Here is an 18945-nt window from a genome sequence, read left to right on the forward strand (position 1 = left end):
CTTCATGTTTGTCCATCACTTATAGCTACTATAACAACTACTTGAAATAAAGCTATTACATGATGAATAGACACGCAGGTCTTAACAAATTTAAAGACAACCATTAGGCTGCTGCCGGTTGCCATAATACAATAATGAACATCTCATACATCAAATATAATCATCACCACATCATGGTCATATCACATCACCAAACCCTGCAAAAACAAGTTAGACGCCTCTAATTTGGTTTGCATATTTTACGTGGTTTAGGGTTTTCGAGTAAGATCCAATCTACCTACGAACATGAACCACAACGGTGATACTAATGTTGTCAGTTGAAAGAGTAAATTGAATCTTAACTATGGTGAGAGAGACAGACACCCGCAAAGCCACTTATGCAATACAAGTTGCATGTCAAGCGTGGAGCAAGTCTCATGAGACGCGGTCATGTAAAGTTAGCCCGGGCCGCTTCATCCCACCATCCCGCAAGATGCAAAGTACACTAACCAAAAACAACAAGAGCATCAACGCCCACAAAACCATTGTGTTCTACTCGTGCAACAGATCTATGCATAAACACGGCTCTGATACCACTGATGGGTTCGTTGCATGGAAAAAAAAATTCTACCGCGAATAAGAAAAAATCCAAGATCCAATCTAGGAGAAGGCAAGATCTAATCTATGAAGATCGAAGCAACGAGATGTATGTGAGACTAACCCTCGAAGATTTCCAAAGCCTACGAGATTAGATCTCGTTGTTGATGTAGTCGATCATCCTGCGCTGCAATCTGGCAGCACTTCCGTACTAGGTCGTGCGTACGGTGACGATGAAGCCCGTCCTCTCCTCGTTCCAGTGGGCAGCGGAGGTGTGGTAGATCCCCTCGGAATCCCAGCAGCACGACGGCGTGGTGGTGGAGGTGGAGGAAAAATTCCTGCAGGGCTTCGCCAAGCCTGCGCAGGAAGGAGGAGGGAGAGAGGGGCGACTAGGGCTTGGGGGGATGATGTGTTGCGCCCCAGCCCTCCCCTCCCTCTTATATAGGCGTGGGGGGGCTGCCTTGGCCCCTCCTCCAAGCCCTTGGGTCGGCCAAAACAAGGGGGGCAACTTCCCCCCAAGTTAAGTCCCTATTTTCAAGGGATTTGATCTTATCCACTTGATCCAGCCACATGGGACTTGGGGGGCTAGTATGCCTGGCCCATGTGGGCTTATGTGACCCCCTCCGGTCCATGTTGGTCGTCCGGGATAGGTGGGCCCCACTATGGTACCCTCCGGAACCTTCTAGAACCTCCGGCACAATACCGAAAAATCCTGAACTTTTCCTGTAACCCTGAAAATGACTTCCCATATATGAACCTTATTCTCCGGACCATTCCGGACCTCCTCGTGATGTCTTGGATCCAATCCGAGACTCCGAACAAACTTCACTCTCCATCTCATATTCTGAATCTACTTATGCGACATCGAACCTTAAGCGCGTCACCCTACGGTTCATGAACTATGCAGACATGGTCGAGACTCCTCTCCGACCAATAACCAATAGCGGGATCTGGAGATCCATAATGGCTCCCACACATTCAACGATAACTTAGTGATCGATTGAACCATTTACATACGATACCGATTCCCTTTGTCACGCGATACTTTACTCGTCCGAGGTTTGATCATCGGTATCTCCATACCTAGTTCAACCTCGTTACCGACAAGTACTCCTTACTAGTTACCGTGGTATGTCATCTCTTGTGACCTTGTCACATGATTGCAAGCTAATTAGATGTCATTCCACCGAGAGGGCCCAGAGTATATCTGTCCGTCATCGGGATGGACAAATCCCACTCTCGATCCATATGACTCAACTCATACTTTCCAAATACTTAATCCCACCTTTATAACCACCCATTTACGCAGTGGCGTTTGATGTAATCAAAGTACCCTTCCGGTATAAGTGATTTACATGATCTCATGGTCAAAGGATTAGGTTACTATGTATCTTAAAGCTTATAGCAAGTTGAACTTGATGACTTGATCTCATGCTATGCTTACTATGGGTGTGTGTCCATCACATCATTCACCTAATGATATGATCTTGTTATTAATAACATCCAATGTTCCTGATCAGGAAACCATGATCATCTATTAATCAACAAGCTAGTTAAATGAGAGGCTTACTAGGGACTATGGTTGTTTACACAACACACATGTATGAATGTTTCCGGTTAATACAATTATAGCATTGAGTGTAAACATTTATCATGAACACTAAGATATAACAATAACCAATTTATTATTGCCTCTTAGGCATATCTCCAACAGTTTTGTCCAAATTGTATCTTCCTTTGGTTATTGAAATTCTTGTGCATGCATATTTAATATATGTATATCTTATGGCATGTGTTACTTTCTTTGATCCAACATATAGGGTAACTCCATCAAATTCTAATTTGATTAAGATGTGCATGAAATTCGATTTCATATCTATATGGACATAGTTTTGTGGAGTTTGTCCTATATGTTGTAGTGTATCTAACTACTTTGGACCCAATTAGTTTGGGAACCATTTTGTATTTAATTTTGTTTTAGGTACAAGGAGATACATTGGATGCTTGTCTCACACTTAGGAAGATGTGGTGACTCAATGCTAATTTGAGGCAAGCTAGGATGATCGACGAACTCATATCTACTACATCCACACCAATGCTATCTCGCTAACAAGTATCTTACCATGCATAGCATCCAACCGTGTGGTTGCATCTTAACATGAATCTCTTGATTTGCAAATATTATGCTTCTTGCAAAGATTTTAATGAAACATCTTTATTGCAAATGTGAGTAAATTGAGATGAGCACATATGTTGGGAAGTATATAAAATCATGCTCATGATTCATCCATCCCAACTATGTCTATCTAGAAATTTTATTGCATATCAATTCCTCAAGCCTCTCACATGTGCAATATCGATGAAAGTGCAAATTGAGTTATTTCTTTGGGTATCCTCGTTTGTGATACTTGTTGCCTTTCTCAAAGCATCCCAACTATCTTCTATTCCTTGTTGATATTTGTGATGCATTTTAGATGTTTGTGGTTGAAGTCCATTAATGTACAATAAGATAAAATTGAGCCTTTGGCCATGCTATTAAGAAAAAATTCTTATTGGTATATTGCATGACTTCGTCTTGGATATCATGCTATATTTCTTGTGTATCTATTTTGTGTGTGCATGTTTCTTTGTGGATAAATATCTTTGTGATATTGCCCACTTAGAGAATTTATACACATAAGAGATGACACATCTCCATTTGATATCGTATTTATTTGTTGCGTGTTGATTGGTCATTCTAAGCAATATAATTCATTGAAGACTATGATGATGCTTTTTGCTCATCCTTGTAATAGTATTATAATATGCTTTATCATGTCTTTCACATATCCTCTTGGTCGAGCCTTTTATTATTGTGCCTCTTACTTGTTGCTCAACCATTTGTTTATTGCAAGTGTTAAGATTAATTATCTATGTATGATCTATTGCAAATGTTTGTGTTTTAAATAGTAATGACGAAGTGAGGATTCCATGTTATGCATATTGTATTCAAATGCAACATTTTAATTTATGCATGTACCTTGGAGAGCTTCCTCATTTTATTAAAATCACTATTTTGTGGTGGTCATTAGAGTTTAATTCAATTGGTATCTTATGTTTTGAATGATATTATGGGAGTGATGATTCCATGTTTGTGCACTTTTTTACTCCAATGCAAATTGTCTAGTTTGTGCACAAATCTTGGGGAGATTCCTCATATTATTTAGAGCAATCTTCTTGATCGTATCATAATATCTATCTTTCTTTTGGTATCTTCTTTGTGGTTCATTTGGTTGCTTGCGTCATTTGTTGAGGCTTGTTGACTTTGTTATCTTTTTGCAATCTTTGATCCTATCTATAGTGTGATCCCTTCCGAATATTCGTCATTGGATACGTGCATTTGATTCCACTCAAATTGTGAGAAATGCACATGGTATGGAGGAACACTCACTATATTGGCCTTCAAATTTTTTCACCCATTTCGGCAATTGGTGCCAATGGGGGAGAAGTTTGGAGGGTTTAAGGGAATTTGATTATGTCTTTGCTTTGTGCTTAAGCATGTGCCTTTATTGCATTGCATCTTGTTGCTTTGCATAGTTGAATATTTAGAGAAAACTCCACTAGGGTTTGAATGTCAATATATGCTATTGCATATATTATGGGGGAGTTTAATCTATGTATTCAACTTGTTTGTTACTTAAATTCCTTATATAAACCATCTCAAAGAGATTGTCATCAATTACCAAAATGGGGGAGATTGAAAGTGCATGGAGCCCCGATGTGTGGTTTTGGTAATTAATGACAACCCCTATGGACTAATGTTTGCATTGAGTTATATTTTTAGGTGTTGTCCATAGGCAATGCTTGAACCACATGGTGGCTTCAAGGTTGCAATAATAAGAAATTGATGAAGGATATCAAGTGTCAAGTATGTCTTGAAGATGAAGATGAAGTGAGCCCTCAAGTTACTTCAAGACATCAACATGATGAAGAATGGAGAAATGAAGTGCAAGTTCAAGATGAGCCAAACTCGAAGAGGTCATATGCTTAAAGCTTGCCATCCAAATGGTGATCATGGATATGTGAAGATGCGCCGAAGAAGAAGCTCTCCCATAGTGGAGTATGGGGGAGCATTTCGCATGACTTCATCAAGCAAGCACAATCAAGAAAGGCGTTCCATCTTGTTGCGGTCAAGACCGTCATCATCAAGCCCAAGTGAAATGCGCAAGGTTAAGTTTTACTCTTGATAGGGTTTCTTTCTCACCGGTCTCATTGTGTAGTTGGAGACCGTTTTATAGTTTAGTTGCCGTACTATCAAGAGGGCTCTCGAGTGAGTAACTCGATCGTATCCTTCGGAGAGCTCAAACCTTTGCATCCTTGCATCATCTTTCTTGGTTGTTATTTAGATATTATCCATGTGATGTTTTATAGCTTGTGTTTATTCTCATGGCAAGCTCTAGTTCATCAAGAATGATTTTTTGCACGGGCAACTTGTTGCATTTTCAAGGTTGGAGGTTTTACCGGTATGTCTTTTTTAGATAGGTCAAACCTTTCTTCATTTATTTCTATCCTACCTTACTGGACTATGATGGTTCCCTGCATGATCTTGTAGAGTTTGTTACTAGCTTCAAAATGAGCCCAAGATCATCAAAATCGGAGTTCGGATGCAAAAGTTCTTGAAGTTTTCGTGAAGCAGTTTTTTGCCGAAAGTTGGCCGGAAGTTCCGGTGACCGGAACTTCCGCCCTACTTCCGGTGAACTTCCGGAAATGCTGATTCTGCACGCAGAAATCATACCGGGAGCATTCCGGGGGCGCCCTAGTTCGCGCAGAAGTTGGCCGGTACTTCCGGGGGGCGGAAGTTCCGCCCCAAGTGACCGGAAGTTCGGGTTTTGACGAGTTTTGTGCATAACGGGAAGATTTCTCTTGCCCTATTTAAGGCGGTCTTCTTCCCCAAAGTTTCATATCCGTTTGAGCTCGTTTTTGCCCCCATTGTTGACCTTCTTTGAGCTTGCTATCTCCCTCTCCCCCCATGAATCTTGCATCTATTTGAGAGAAAGATAGAGGAGATCTAGATCTACATCTTCACCAATCAAATCCCTCTTTTTGTTAGGGGAATCCACTAGATCTAGATCTTGGAGAAATTTGGTGTTCCTCCTCCTATTTGTTCTTCCTCTCTTACTCCCCCAGTAGCTTTTGTAGCTTTGTTGGAATTTGAGAGAGAAGTACTTGAGCATCTTTGTGGTGTTCTTGCCATTGCATTTGGTGCATCGGTTTGACTTGTCCGCAGTGATACGTGGAGGTGAAAGTTCATGAGTATTCGCTTCGGGAGCTTGTTCCCGGAGCTTGTTCCTCTTGGGTCTTTGGACCCTAGACGGCTTAGTGGTCTTTGTGGTGTTATTGGGGACTCCAATTAAGTTGTGGAGATTCTTCAAGGGCAAGGCCTTTGTGGCATCTTTGTGGTGTTCTTGGGGACTCCAATTAAGTTGTGGAGATTCTTCAAGAGCAAGGCCTTTGTGGCATCTTCGTGGTGTTCTTGGGGACTCCAATTAAGTTGTGAAGATTCTTCAAGGGCAAGGCCTTAGTGGCAATTTATTGGGAGCCTTCAATTAAGTTGTGGAGATAGCCCTAAGCTTTGTGCGGGTTCGGTGACCTCCCTAAGGTTCCATAGTGGATCGAGGACATCCCTTTTGGTGGAAATTCTCGAGGAGAATACTGTGGCCCTCGTGCATTTGGAGTGACTTGTCCTCCACACCGCTCCAACGGAGAGTAGCACTTGCAAGAGTGTGAACTTCGGGATACATCGTTGTCTCCGCGTGACTTCAGTTATTCCTATACCCGAGCTCTTTACTTATGCACTTTACTTTGTGATAGCCATCGTGCTTGAAGTTATATATCTTGCTATCACCTAGTTGCTTATATTGCTTAGAATAAGTTGTTGGTGCACATAGGTGAATCATAGTATATAGGCTTTGGGCTTGACAAAGTAAACGCTAGTTTTATTTCGCATTTGTTAAGCCCATCTCGCAAAAGTTTCAAATCGCCTATTCACCCCCTCTAGGCGACATCCGTGTCCTTTCAGTGTGCGGTGGGTTCGCTGCCACCGAACAACTCGGTGAATAGGAGCCCCCCCAGGTCGGCCATTACCGCGCGCCGCACACCCTCCCACGCGCGGTATGGGCCGGCCTGGTCGGCCCAGTTTGCTTCCTATTTTTGTTTTCTGTTTCTTTTTTATTTTTTATTTTTTCCTTTTTCCTTTTTCTTTTTCTTTTCTGTTTCTTTCTTATTTTGTTTTTCTTTCTCTTCTTTTTGTTCAAATCTTAAAATTGTTCAAATTTGAAAAATGTTCAGAGTCCAAAAGTGTGCAAATTCGAAAATTATTCCAATTCGAAAATCGTTCAAATTCGAAAATCGTTCAATTTTAAAATTTGTTCAAATTCGAAAAATCGTTCAATTTTAAAATTTGTTCAAAATTGAAAATCGTTCAATTCGAAATTTGTTCAAATTTGAAACTATTCAAATTTAAAACAGAGAAAGAATGGAAAGAAAAAATGAGAAAGGAAAAAAGGAAAACAAACTGCGCTGCCCAACATACCTAGCCTGGGTGTGCAGTGGTCCGTCCGCACCGACTTGGGTCGGCGGACAACACCTCCCTTAGAGAATGGCCTTAGGATAAAAAATTAATAGTGGGACCTGTCCTGTCAATATTTTGGGGAATCCTATACACCGATCAGGTCGTGATTACCAAGCACCGCATACCCACGTCGGGTATAAGGCCCGGTCCATTTCCTTTTTTATATTTCTTTTTATTTTATGTTTATTCTTTTTGTTTTTTTCTATTTTATTTTTGTTTCTTTTCCTTTTTAGTTTTTCTTTTTCTTTCTCAAATACAGAAAATACAGAAAAAATGAAACTGGGCGGCCTAACATGAATCGTACACACCGAGACGCATATAGGACCGCCCATTTTAAAGAGGATCACAAAAGGATTGAGTATTCTTGGGAATATTTTTTTGAAGGGAGATGGGGTGAGTGAGTCTAGGCAAAATTGGTCTAGATCACATCTAAAACAAGTATGTTTATGTATATTAAGTGTGCATACTAAACATCTATGTGTACTCGCGCATGTTTTTCAGGATTTTGTTAGTTGTGAAAATGACGTTTTAATTTATTTTTTGAAAACAAGCTACTTCTCACCTAGGATTCAATAAGATTATTGAAGGGGAGCTCCTATTGCCGATTTAGCTGTGCCATAGGGAAGCTCTCCCTTAAGATTCCGCTAAATAGGCTGCATTTTTCATGGCCTAATAACAATACCCATTTCCTGTTCTAAAAATGTATGGTAAATTTACTTTAGTGTTAAAAATGTGAAAAATATTTAAATAGTTTTACTCAAGAAAACAATATGTGCTTACTTTTGTTCATATATTTGTAGAGTTGACGTCTATTGAATGAAATGTTCACACATTCCTAAATCTGATGTTCATATACTTCAAAACAATGCGTGTGTATGTTTTATTATGCATAAATAAATGTGCATATAGATCGAATAATATGCTCATTTACTCCAAAGAGCTCATCTACTGACAAAAAAAGGATTTTTTTTAAAATAACCAAAAACAAAATCATGTATTCATAGAAGTAATGAAAAATATTCATTTATTTCAAAATATTTGCACAAAATAAATAAATATAAAGGGGGAAATCAATGTAGAAACAAAAACGAAAAAGAAAAAAAAGTTGTTGGGCTGGCCACCGTGGTCTTCTTTCAGCGTGCCTCCGCTATTTGGTGCTCAGTTTGCCGCTTGGGAGGCCTTAAACAAGAACATGAATAAGCCTCTTTGACATTTATATATTTTTTCGTAACCTAGAAGTTGAAGATGAGGAGGAAGTCATCGTATCTATCCTTAGACGAGAGAAGAGGCGGAAGATGGAGAGGGGATTTGGTGCACATGGGCACCAATGCTCCATGCACTTTTAGATTTTTTAAAATTTCAAAACCTCACATTTCGATGTCTCCAAAAATTATGGCGTTAAATATATAGATAGATATGTAAAGGGGAAGACTACACAAAAAAGTCCTGGTAAAAAATACTTTGTATTTCGATAAATACGAAAAAACAAATCTATACCTAATAATAAAGAAAATAAGGTTTCTTGTTCGTCCGTCTTTTATTGACCCTATTTTTTGTGCAAATTACGTGACTTGCCACCGCCAAGTCAAATAATTGTTGGTCGCCGGATCGCTCCCTCTCTTCGTTGATTCCGCTCCCGCTGGACGGGAGAAGACAGAAGAGTTGCTAATCGCTAACCGGGTCAGTGCCTGAGATCGCCTGTTCCCGATCCGGAAAGAGATAGCTCAATCCGGTCGAAACTTCAATTCTAGCAAAAAAAGAAAAATCCGTCCTTAAAAATCCAGTCCTCCTCGCCTTTCCTTGATCAATTGAGTTGTGCGTGCGATCCGGCGAGAAGTCGTCTCCACGAAGTACTGGCGAGGCAATAGCCGCCGCCGTCTTGGCCGTCGACAGCGCCGATGGAGTCTGATGGCCGGCTGTAGGAAGCGAGCATTTGTTTTTGGGGGGACTCGAGGAAGTTGGGCCACCGTGTGCAGCCTCCCCTATTCTCCTATGTTGATGCATGATTTTGCTGATTTTGACGTGGTGGCAGCAAGCTTGTAGACAAGAGGTAATTCCTGCAGGGGAGGCGAATCTCAGCGCCTGAAATCTGAGTTGCCTTTTCTCGTCGGATCCTCCCATCCGCTTCTATAGGGAATTTGGGATAAATTGCTCCCTCAGGTGAGTGCTCCATGAGATTTGTGTACTGAATTTGGGATAAATTACGCCCTGGCATGAGTGTTCCATGAGATATGGGGATAGTTCAGTTTGGAATCCCGGGCATTTGTAGAGACTGGAATTACGGGTGTGGCTCGTCTGCAGTAGAGTACCTGATCCGCCCCGGCCCCAGCTCGGAGGAAGGCGGAGGCCCTGTCGTCCCGAGGGCGGACATCATCCGCGGCGCCCGTGTGACGCAGAGCTCGCGCCAGAGCATCCGTTCCACCACGGCATGCAGGCGGAGGCTGACCTGCGCCATCGTGCACAGCGCCTTGGGAACAGCAGCAGCACCTGCTGTCCAGGATTCCCAAGTTCACGCTGCGGATCAGGGCGCCAGCGCCCTCCGTTGTTTCAGTCGTCGGTGATGGGGCCAATGCTCGATCGTGCCGCTGCCGACGCGCAGCAGCCTCATCTCCCGCTATGGTGGCTACCCTCATGATTCCCTCCGTCACCGGGCGCCGCCGGAAACCAACCCCTCGCCGGAGCAACGGATGCGCGACGGTTCACCGTGTTGGCGTTTAGCTGAACGGACAGGGGAAGAAGAAAGAATCAAAGAGTGTTTACGATTACCATTAGATGCAATTGAACGGTAGATCAACCTAATTAATGTACGGTACAGTAGCTATTCTACTGCAGACGAGCCGCGCCCTGGAATTAACCGGAAGAACATGGAAAGGCCAATTGAGATTGCTTTCTTCCGGGTGCGGATTCTGATGCGAGTTAGAGTGCGGAGCTTCACTGCACCGATACTTTAATCTCTGAAGAACCCAGAAGTGGACAAGAGGTTCCTTCGCTACAAGTTCAGGTCGTTTGTAACTTCAAGGCACTTACTTAATGGGGAGAATTTAACATTTGCATTTTCCTTTTACCTCTACCATGTAAGAGTCAAGACTAGGTCCATGATTGGTGCGCTTCAGCCTCAGGTAGATCTTTTTACTCTGGTTCTATCTGTTTCAACTCTTTGTTCAATGTTCATGTTTTTTTAAGCCGTACAGTTCTTTGTTTTTATGCATCATTCCATTTACAGGTGATTAAGAGATTTGGCACTAAGCTATATATTTTGGATGTGTGGGAATGCCCCATCACGTTATTACACTCGAGTTTTTTAGGAGAGAAAATAGAGAAGCAAGGTGAGATGAAGGAGGGGGGGGGGGGGGGGGAGCAGGCAAGCCGTATTGGAACACCCAAAATATATGACATGGAGTTTGAAAATATCTGTAGCGTTATGTTATCGATTAGCGCATGCAAAAATAATTTTACATATGTTCGCATATTGTTAGATTTTTTACCAAATGTTATGAAAAGAATTGTGTGCAATGAGCCTTCAAGATCGCTTGTAGAGTTTCTGAGTCGAGAGTGTTGAAATACCATGATTTTTAAGTTGGGACATTTTTCTCCCGTTACAACGCACGGGCATTTTTCCTAGTTTCTTATAAAAATATATACTATTTTAGTACTGTTATACTACCAAAATACACCTATTTTTAATGGGACTTGTTTGAATACATCCGTACTGTATATATCTATCTATATATTTAAACCATATTTTTCAGAGACATAGAAGTGTGAGGTTTTAGAAATTTCAAAAATCTAAAAGTGCATGAAGAACTGATGTCAATGTGTCAAAGACACTTACAGTGGAGGATGCTCCTTCATTGCCACTTATTGTTAAAATAATGGCCTCGACTTCGTGAAGACGAAAGAAAGAAAACCATACACACATTGACAAATATTTAGGATCGAGGGAAATATGTAACTACCAGGAGCAAACGATAACTGGCAAGACGGATATATGTCCGAGCTTCGGTCTACGGCTAAACATAGGACGAGCTACATGTTTCCGTTCAAAACAAAATCAGAATAACGAAGAACTTCAAAAAAGTATGAACAAAAAATTTAGATGAAGATAATGATTCGTTCTACCCGTGTGCAAAAATCAATGCGAAATAAGCTGTCTAGATCTAAAGGAACCGTGCTCCAAAATTTGTAAGCTCTTGCTACTTTTATGTAGCCTAGAATACTAACTATTTTGATTCGAGATTTTTTAGATTGGTAGAAGAAGACTATATCTAGGATATTTTTTAGCATCTTTGAAACTTTAAATTGGTGTTTTTGAATTTTGAAAACTACGAGGCTACATGTAGTCAGGGCTGCTACAGGAGCATCTCTAGCAGCTCTTCCCGCAGCGCATTCTTTTTTTTGGGGTTCTCGGCCCAAAATATAACCCGAACAGATGTTGCAAACCGGCCCGCATCGTGAAAGGCGATGCGGTTATACCCCATCGTGGCCCGCGAACTCCGTATACAAGCGAGAGTGAGGAGTTGGATGATGCACCCCGCATTCATTTCCGCTTCTTCGTCCTCCCACCGCCGTCACCCCTTCTCCGAATGTCAGCCCCATTGCCCGTCAAAACCAAATCGCCTCCGCCTGCTGCTTCCTCTCACCCCCTCTACCTACCCCCTGGTGGTCGGTCCCAATTCGGGGCGTGGTGGCCGTGGCTCCGGGGTCGGTGACCTGCGCATCTTTGAGCAAGCGCACCGTGCGTAGCGCGCTCTCACGCCGCAACCCGCGCTCCCCCGCGTGGTTCGGCATCCCCCCGATTGCGAATAACGGCAAGGTGGGGCCGTCGTCTACACTAGCGTGGGTTCGAGTTCCGATGGCACGTGGGCTCTCTCCTCTCTCGACTATCGAGCTCGACTCGAGACCGGATCAGGAGTAGGAGGACACCGCTCGGGAGGGGCGCCACCTTGCGATGGCACGCCAGAAAACCCTCACAACTGTCGTCACCGATGTGCGGAAGAAGGAGAAACGCGCCCGCGACGATGACGAAGATTTGGCGTGCGACATCCGATGGGCGAAGCGCGCGTCTGCTCGGGGATGGCGCACCTCAGCTACATCATCTTCGACCAGTCTAGCGACTCCTCCAACTTCCCCGATGCCGACAACGAAGATGACAACCCCGACACAGAGGACCGCTGCTCCGCCGTTGCCGACAAAGAGCCCGAAGTCCCAGTGATGTAGATGAATCCTGGGCTAGCTAGCTAGAAATCGTGTTTAGGATTTCCTATTTTGCAAATGGTTGTAAATTATCTCCGATAAACTAGTTTGAGATTTTCGCATCAAATTTAGGATTTAGGATTAGAGATTTATTCTGTTGGTTTTAGCTTCTCAAGGGAAAACAACAGTTGACCTTATTCGCGCGAGTTTAAGATTTCGGATGGGATGGAGTATCTCCTAGAGAAGTAAAACTGACTGTGCCGTTAGACTAGTCACAATGGATTTATGATACTACCCCTACAATGCATAGTACCATAAGATAATACCATAGTATCATGTATGCTATGTTGGTAAGGCTAGCCATAGTGGTAGTATACTACACTTATGATGCTTTTACTAGTGGTTGGGGCGCCCCTTGGGGCGCCTCCTGGCAGGTCAGATGCAGACCAATCTCATGCGAATCTTAACCCAACTTTTATTTGAATCAACGCACACGGTTACACTTGAACATTGCCCTATCAAATGTATCAAGAACTCCATTGTTTCTTCGATGCACAAGATGCTAATTACAAAATAAATAAATAATAAATAAAACTTCAGGAATCCATTGCCCAATCAAATGCATCAAGAACTCCATTGTTTCTTCGATGCACAAGAGGCTAATTACAAAATAAATAAATAATAAATAAAACTTCAGGAATCATCTCTAACCACACAGTACATTATGGGCCTACTCTAGGTGTAGCTTTACATCGACAATGAAACCAATAATACAGTTTCAAATTTGTTCATGAACATCAGAAACATTAGTCGATATTGAAAGATCTGAAAGCACATCGAAGAGTAGAACAAATGACGGGTGCACATCGAAGAGTAGAACAAATGACAGTTATACTTGCGTTACCCAAGAATGCAAAAGTTGTCTTATGCCGGAGCATATCAACAAAGCACTTGCAAAAAGGTAGGAGCCTTGTCATGGGAAAATCTAGTGCTCACTCTTCTTTTGTGTCATCATGATTGTCATGAGGTATACACTTTCCACGCCACTGCCTTGACAAATCTCTCTTTGCTCATTTATGAACAGCTTAGCCTTGCAAATCCCACCTTGTACTCCACGGGGAGGCACCTGGCATCATAGAAATACGTTCGTTTATGCACACTAATATATATTGTCACTATAGAACTGCAGTCATGTGCATGCTAATCGGAGCTAACACAGAGGCCAAGGTCAATCCACCAACTACCGCAGGTTACACAGGAATTCTCATGCATTGGTTGATGATTCAAAAAGCAAACTAAGTATTTCCAAATTCCAAATAGGGTTGTTATTTCAAATAAATATACCATTCTAACAGCCTTGCTATCACTTATCGCAGACATTGTTCTGATTGAACTACAATGCCCATAAAACATATATTAGTTATGAAATATAACACTAAACATACAAAGTATTTATTCCTCAAAGCTATGAAATATAAATTTTGTGCTAACTGATAATCATCAATAAATATTAGTTAAGGTAATTCAGGCAGCACTAAATGAATCAAGTATCTAGCTTAGAAGCATATTCAGATATTTAGATTAAATAATGTGAAGCTATTCCAAGGAATAAGTTCATACCTCATTGTAAATCATTCTATAAAATTACTTCAAAAAACTATATAACAGGCTGCACTTTCTATCATTCAGCTATATAAGTTTGAAAAACTATGTAAGTTCTTCATAAATGAACATTGAACATGCAAATCTAGAAGTTCTCCACTTATCAGGTTTATTAGAATAAAGTGTGTATCTATGCATCCACAGTTCACATGATTGAGCATGAACAGGAACATGTCACTCTAAGAACAGAAAGCCCGTTGAGACATGCCCTAAATTGGTAGGATAGGACGACCATGGGCTCATGCATTCAATCATCACAGTCACGGAACAAAGAATAGAGCAAATCATTGTGAACTAATAGAGCAATATTAAACGAAAGGGGTTTGATCCTTTGCAATAGAGCAAAACTTTGGAAAAATGAAGTATACTGATAACGTTTGAAGAGGATTGATTCATGTATGCCCGTATAAAAACCCAGCAACACATCATCTCAACTATGAATCTGAAACGTAATCTTTGTTAATAGCATGAGAGCATCACTAAGTTTTTCAAATAACTTCTATGCAAAATGTGCTGATGACAACAAAAATGGTATAAAACCTCTAGGATACTGCATTTGAACTATATTTACTACTAAGAGGCTTGCAGAAGCTTACCAAATTTCACCGCAGCTGTAACATATTGTCCAAACACATAGCTGCAGTCCTAAAATGGCCAGCATCAGCGAATACATGCTTCAAGTGAGATCTGTGAGCAGCGAACATAAAGCGCAAATTTTAATTAGTATATACCATGTGGATGCTATGAAAGATATTTAAATACATCAGAAACACAATTAACTATGAAAGATCATGGAAGTCAAACAGGAATTTCTCAACCTGGTTGAAATACAAATGGAAGTCGCCGCAAACTCAATCTTGCAAAAGGATCGGATAAGAGAGTGGGAATCGTGTAAGAATTATGGTAAATGGAAGAAAATGATAAGGAAGTTTCTTAACTCCCAGATCATCTTTAATCTTGGATAGCTCAGCCATGTTTTCTTTGTAGACTCTGATGTCTATCCAATCTAGGCTTAAGTTTTATTCCTACATGAATATGCCTTAGAATATATTGAAGGAGTAGGTATTTTTGTACCTGCATATCCCTAATGCGAGCCATGATATCCCTAAGTGTCATCACCGGAAACAAGTTTCTTAAGTGCCAATGTCAGAGGAACACTTGGAACACAAGGAACTACCACTGCACCCTCCAGAGAGTTGTCCCTGGAATAATGGAGAATCAAATACTTGGAACACATCTATTCAAGTTGTAAAAGTGGAAACAAAACATAATTAAGCAGGAAATGGACCCGGATTATTCAAGTTCAACAATTATATCAGCACATGACAACTCCAAGCGTAGAAGTGCATTGTTTCTTATAAGTTGTATAATGCAAACATCAGCAGATAGCATCTTTGGACCTACAATCAGATGTGCATTGTTTATTATAAGCTGTACAATGCAAACATCAACAGATAGCATCTTTGGACTTACAGTGAGACACTTCTCTTCATAAACAATTAATGATTGGACATTTGATATTAATGATTGGCCATCTGATAATTTATACTCCCTACGTCCGTTAATAGATGTCCAGTGGTTCGTCTAAATTTGGATGTATCTATGCCTAAAAAATGTCTAGATACATTCGAATTTAGACAATTTTTTGACATCTAAAAATGGACAGAGGTAGTATTTTTAACATGTAGACTGTAACTTGCACTTAAGGCGCATTAATGCAAGACAATCTTCAAAAACACACAATCTTCTATAATGTTGTAGGGACAATGGAGAATATGCTAAGAGAACATCACATATGCATCCTAAACTAAAATAAAACAGGAGAATGGTTGACAAAACAAAGTTAAAACTCTGACTAATGCAGTACGTTTCTGGAGTACTCCCTGTGATGCATGACACTTGCTCCAAATATTGTGCTTTATCATTCATTTTTTGTAGGCCTAGAGCCTTTGTGAGTTTGGTATGACTGTTTAAGTTTATATACTATTAGTTTATTTTTAAGAATCGCATAATCCATGATATCTCAGGAAAATTAAGTTCAAGTTAATATGTTTAACTAAGGACTAAATAAGGCATTGTCTAGTTAAATACATAATTACAATGTCAAGTACTCGCCGCTCACCTGGTATACATCCCAATTCAAACCCATTATAATCATGTCGCAGAGCACACAAACCTGGGCATGGGCACTCACCTAAAAAAGCAATTAAATTTCAGAAACAAATTTCAATTTAACACTGCACACAACTAATTTGAGAACAGCTTCCAAAAGATTTCAAAAGTATAATCCCACTCAACATGGTCACCCCAAAGATTCAGACTGAATACAAACTTTTAATACATGTATCAGAAGCACTGCAACTGCAGGCCACTATAACTATACTTGCTGAATTACACTAAGCTATTCGAGTAATAATCTACACAAGCCTTGCAGTACCCCCTACTCACCCTGACGTGCAAAAACATGACCATCTCTTTGAGGGTCTCTTGACTGCTTACACCCAATCCATATGGGAGATGGATGAGATGGGGTTAGGACCATGTGTTAAAATGGAGGGCTGGAGGGACAGAGGGACACATCAGAAGGAAGTGAGAAAGGAGGAGGCCTTTAACTAATGGCCAAACACGCATCAGGTGCTGGCCTACCACGAGTGTCGCGACGGCGACCAGCACCTGCTCCTCGTCGCCATCGACACCTAAGCCTATGTGTGTCGCCTGATGCCAACCCGGCGAAAACATGAATGACACCTCTGTTTGCATCGTCGGTGACGCGTACACGGCATATATCGTAATGTCATCAGAAAAGAATGTCCTAATAAATATGCATACGCCTTAAAAAAGATTGACAGAAAAGATGTAAGAATCTAAAGATAGCTGACATACACCACACCATGTGTCTAATATTTCTGGATGTATCTTGAAAATTAAGTATACATTAGGTGGATTAATATGCCTCAGTAATAAAGATTAGTTTACACATGAAATTTCAGGTAAAAACAAATTGCCATAAAGGTTATCACTCGTACCAGGCATCAACATTTCTATGTACAGGAAACCTGAGAAACTAAGTCCCAAATTAGCCAAAGAGTGGCGTATTAGGACCAGCAACAATTAAATAATTGACATTGAAGGATCTAAGTAAATGCTTCTTAGGCATTTTCTCAGAGATCAAGGCAACAAAGAAAATATATATTGGTGTTGAAAAAAATTCAAATCTGACTAAACAAAAGCTGAATAGCAGTGCTTATTAAACTACAGTATCCACATGAAGAGGATGAATCAAGCATACTAAACTGCTACCATGGGTCTAAATCTTTAGTTGCCCAACCATGGAGATCTGGGACATTAGTGTAGTAAATAAACCATACAACCCTCATTCCACTGAAGTTACTGAAGTTTCTAGGACGGTTACAGTCTGTCTTTGACGGATGCAGCTAGTTCTAGAGTGACAACCACAGGATGACTTACAGTTTCGCAAAACAAGTGATAGTAGAAGCATGTATAATATTTTTGTGTTGATTATAACTTAAAAAATTAAGAGCAATATATACTGACAAGGTGAATCACTTGCACTTCTGAAATTCATTAAGGATCGGAGATGCAAACTTCTTGATATTGGAGGATCTACACTTGTACAGACCTGGACAGTAAAAACCACACAGAAATGTGTGCTAGAATGACTTGAAATGATAATTTATATTACTCTTATCGCCTTGTTGGTTTCAAACAAATCAATGAACTGAAAAAATACATACATAATCGAAGAAAGCATCTTACTGAGTTTGGTTCAGTTTTCGCACAATGTTTTGCTTCATGGTTTCAAATTGAAACAAGATCTCTGACATTTGGCTTCGTTCTGCAAGAACACGGAGTCATTTAGTTCAGTCATTAGTATAACTTAATTTTAATGAACAATCTGCCTTATGACTATATAACAATAGAAAGTAAGCCCAACTTTGGACCTGATCTAATGTCATTATGTCAAGATAATGAACAAATTGACCTGCAACATGCCAAGCCGTTGAAACCTGTTGCTAAATCCAAATCACAAAACATCAAATCTTCAGTATACGAATAAACACAACCTAACATATATTGGTAATAAAAGTAGGCCAAACATCCAATTTATTTTATACCTAGTCGATGAAATTGCGGCCTTCATTTGTGGATGTCTGATGGAGATGGGAAACGTGGGGCGCATGAGCAAGAACGCGGGAGAGGGGGGTTAGCGATCAATCCCCCCGCACGACCGCCTACCGCGGTAGGGTTTGCCCCTAGCGTGGCTGTGGTTATTCTCCTCCCCATCGGCCGGAGGCCTCTGGACTGTCGGAGACACAGCCAGAAGGTTCAGCGCCAATGGCCTCGACCCATCGCCGCCTTTCACGTCGTTATAACCTAGTTGGATTTGGCTGGACAAGCTCTCGTGGGGATGGATAGAGGGTGCGGGGCTGTGAAGGGTGGGGATCGGTGGAGGAGTGAGAGGAGATAGGAAGAGGAGGCACTGAGGAGAGACGACGGACTGGCCGCTGCGCCGGGAGGCGATCGATGGAGCGGCGGCGTGCTATCGGGAGGGGAAGAAGTTGGTGGCGTTGGGGAAGGGAGAGATGGCGTGAGAAATGTGCTAACCGAGGGAACCAGACTTCATCTATCGTTCCCCTAAAAAAAAGACTTCATCTATCGTTGTACTACGTGGGTGGCTGTGAGATAGGGCAAGTGCACACGCACTTGCTTGTTCTCAGAGCATCTCCACTCGTCCCCCCGAGGAGGCCCCCGGCGAGCGTTTTTTCCATCCGGACGGCGAAATTCGGCCCAGTCGCGCCCCCGGTTCCTCGTTTTCGTCCGGATTTGGGCCTAAATTCATCCGGCGATCCCACGCCCCCGGCCCCCGGGAGCTCTCGGGACTC

General features: G+C 41.5%; 1 long non-coding RNA gene across 8 annotated transcripts; it reads right to left on the minus strand.

Moving 5' to 3' along the window:
• Positions 1-12945: 12945 nt before the first annotated feature.
• On the minus strand, positions 12946-18701 carry LOC127317578 (uncharacterized). Of its 8 annotated transcripts, none has more exons than XR_007861279.2 (8): positions 18178-18701; positions 18004-18075; positions 17819-17897; positions 16164-16235; positions 15116-15441; positions 14860-14897; positions 14638-14728; positions 12946-13505 (listed from the first exon to the last, which is right to left on the minus strand). It is a non-coding gene; the product is annotated as an uncharacterized lncRNA (long non-coding RNA). The 8 variants fall into 8 exon arrangements; XR_007861275.2 differs by lacking the exon at positions 14860-14897 and adding an exon at positions 17597-17681 and having other exon boundaries at positions 18178-18700; XR_007861276.2 differs by lacking the exon at positions 14860-14897 and adding an exon at positions 17597-17681 and having other exon boundaries at positions 17797-17897; positions 18178-18700.
• Positions 18702-18945: the final 244 nt, after the last annotated feature.

Source organism: Lolium perenne, chromosome 7, assembly GCF_019359855.2.
Source record: "Lolium perenne isolate Kyuss_39 chromosome 7, Kyuss_2.0, whole genome shotgun sequence".
Taxonomy (NCBI): domain Eukaryota; kingdom Viridiplantae; phylum Streptophyta; class Magnoliopsida; order Poales; family Poaceae; genus Lolium; species Lolium perenne.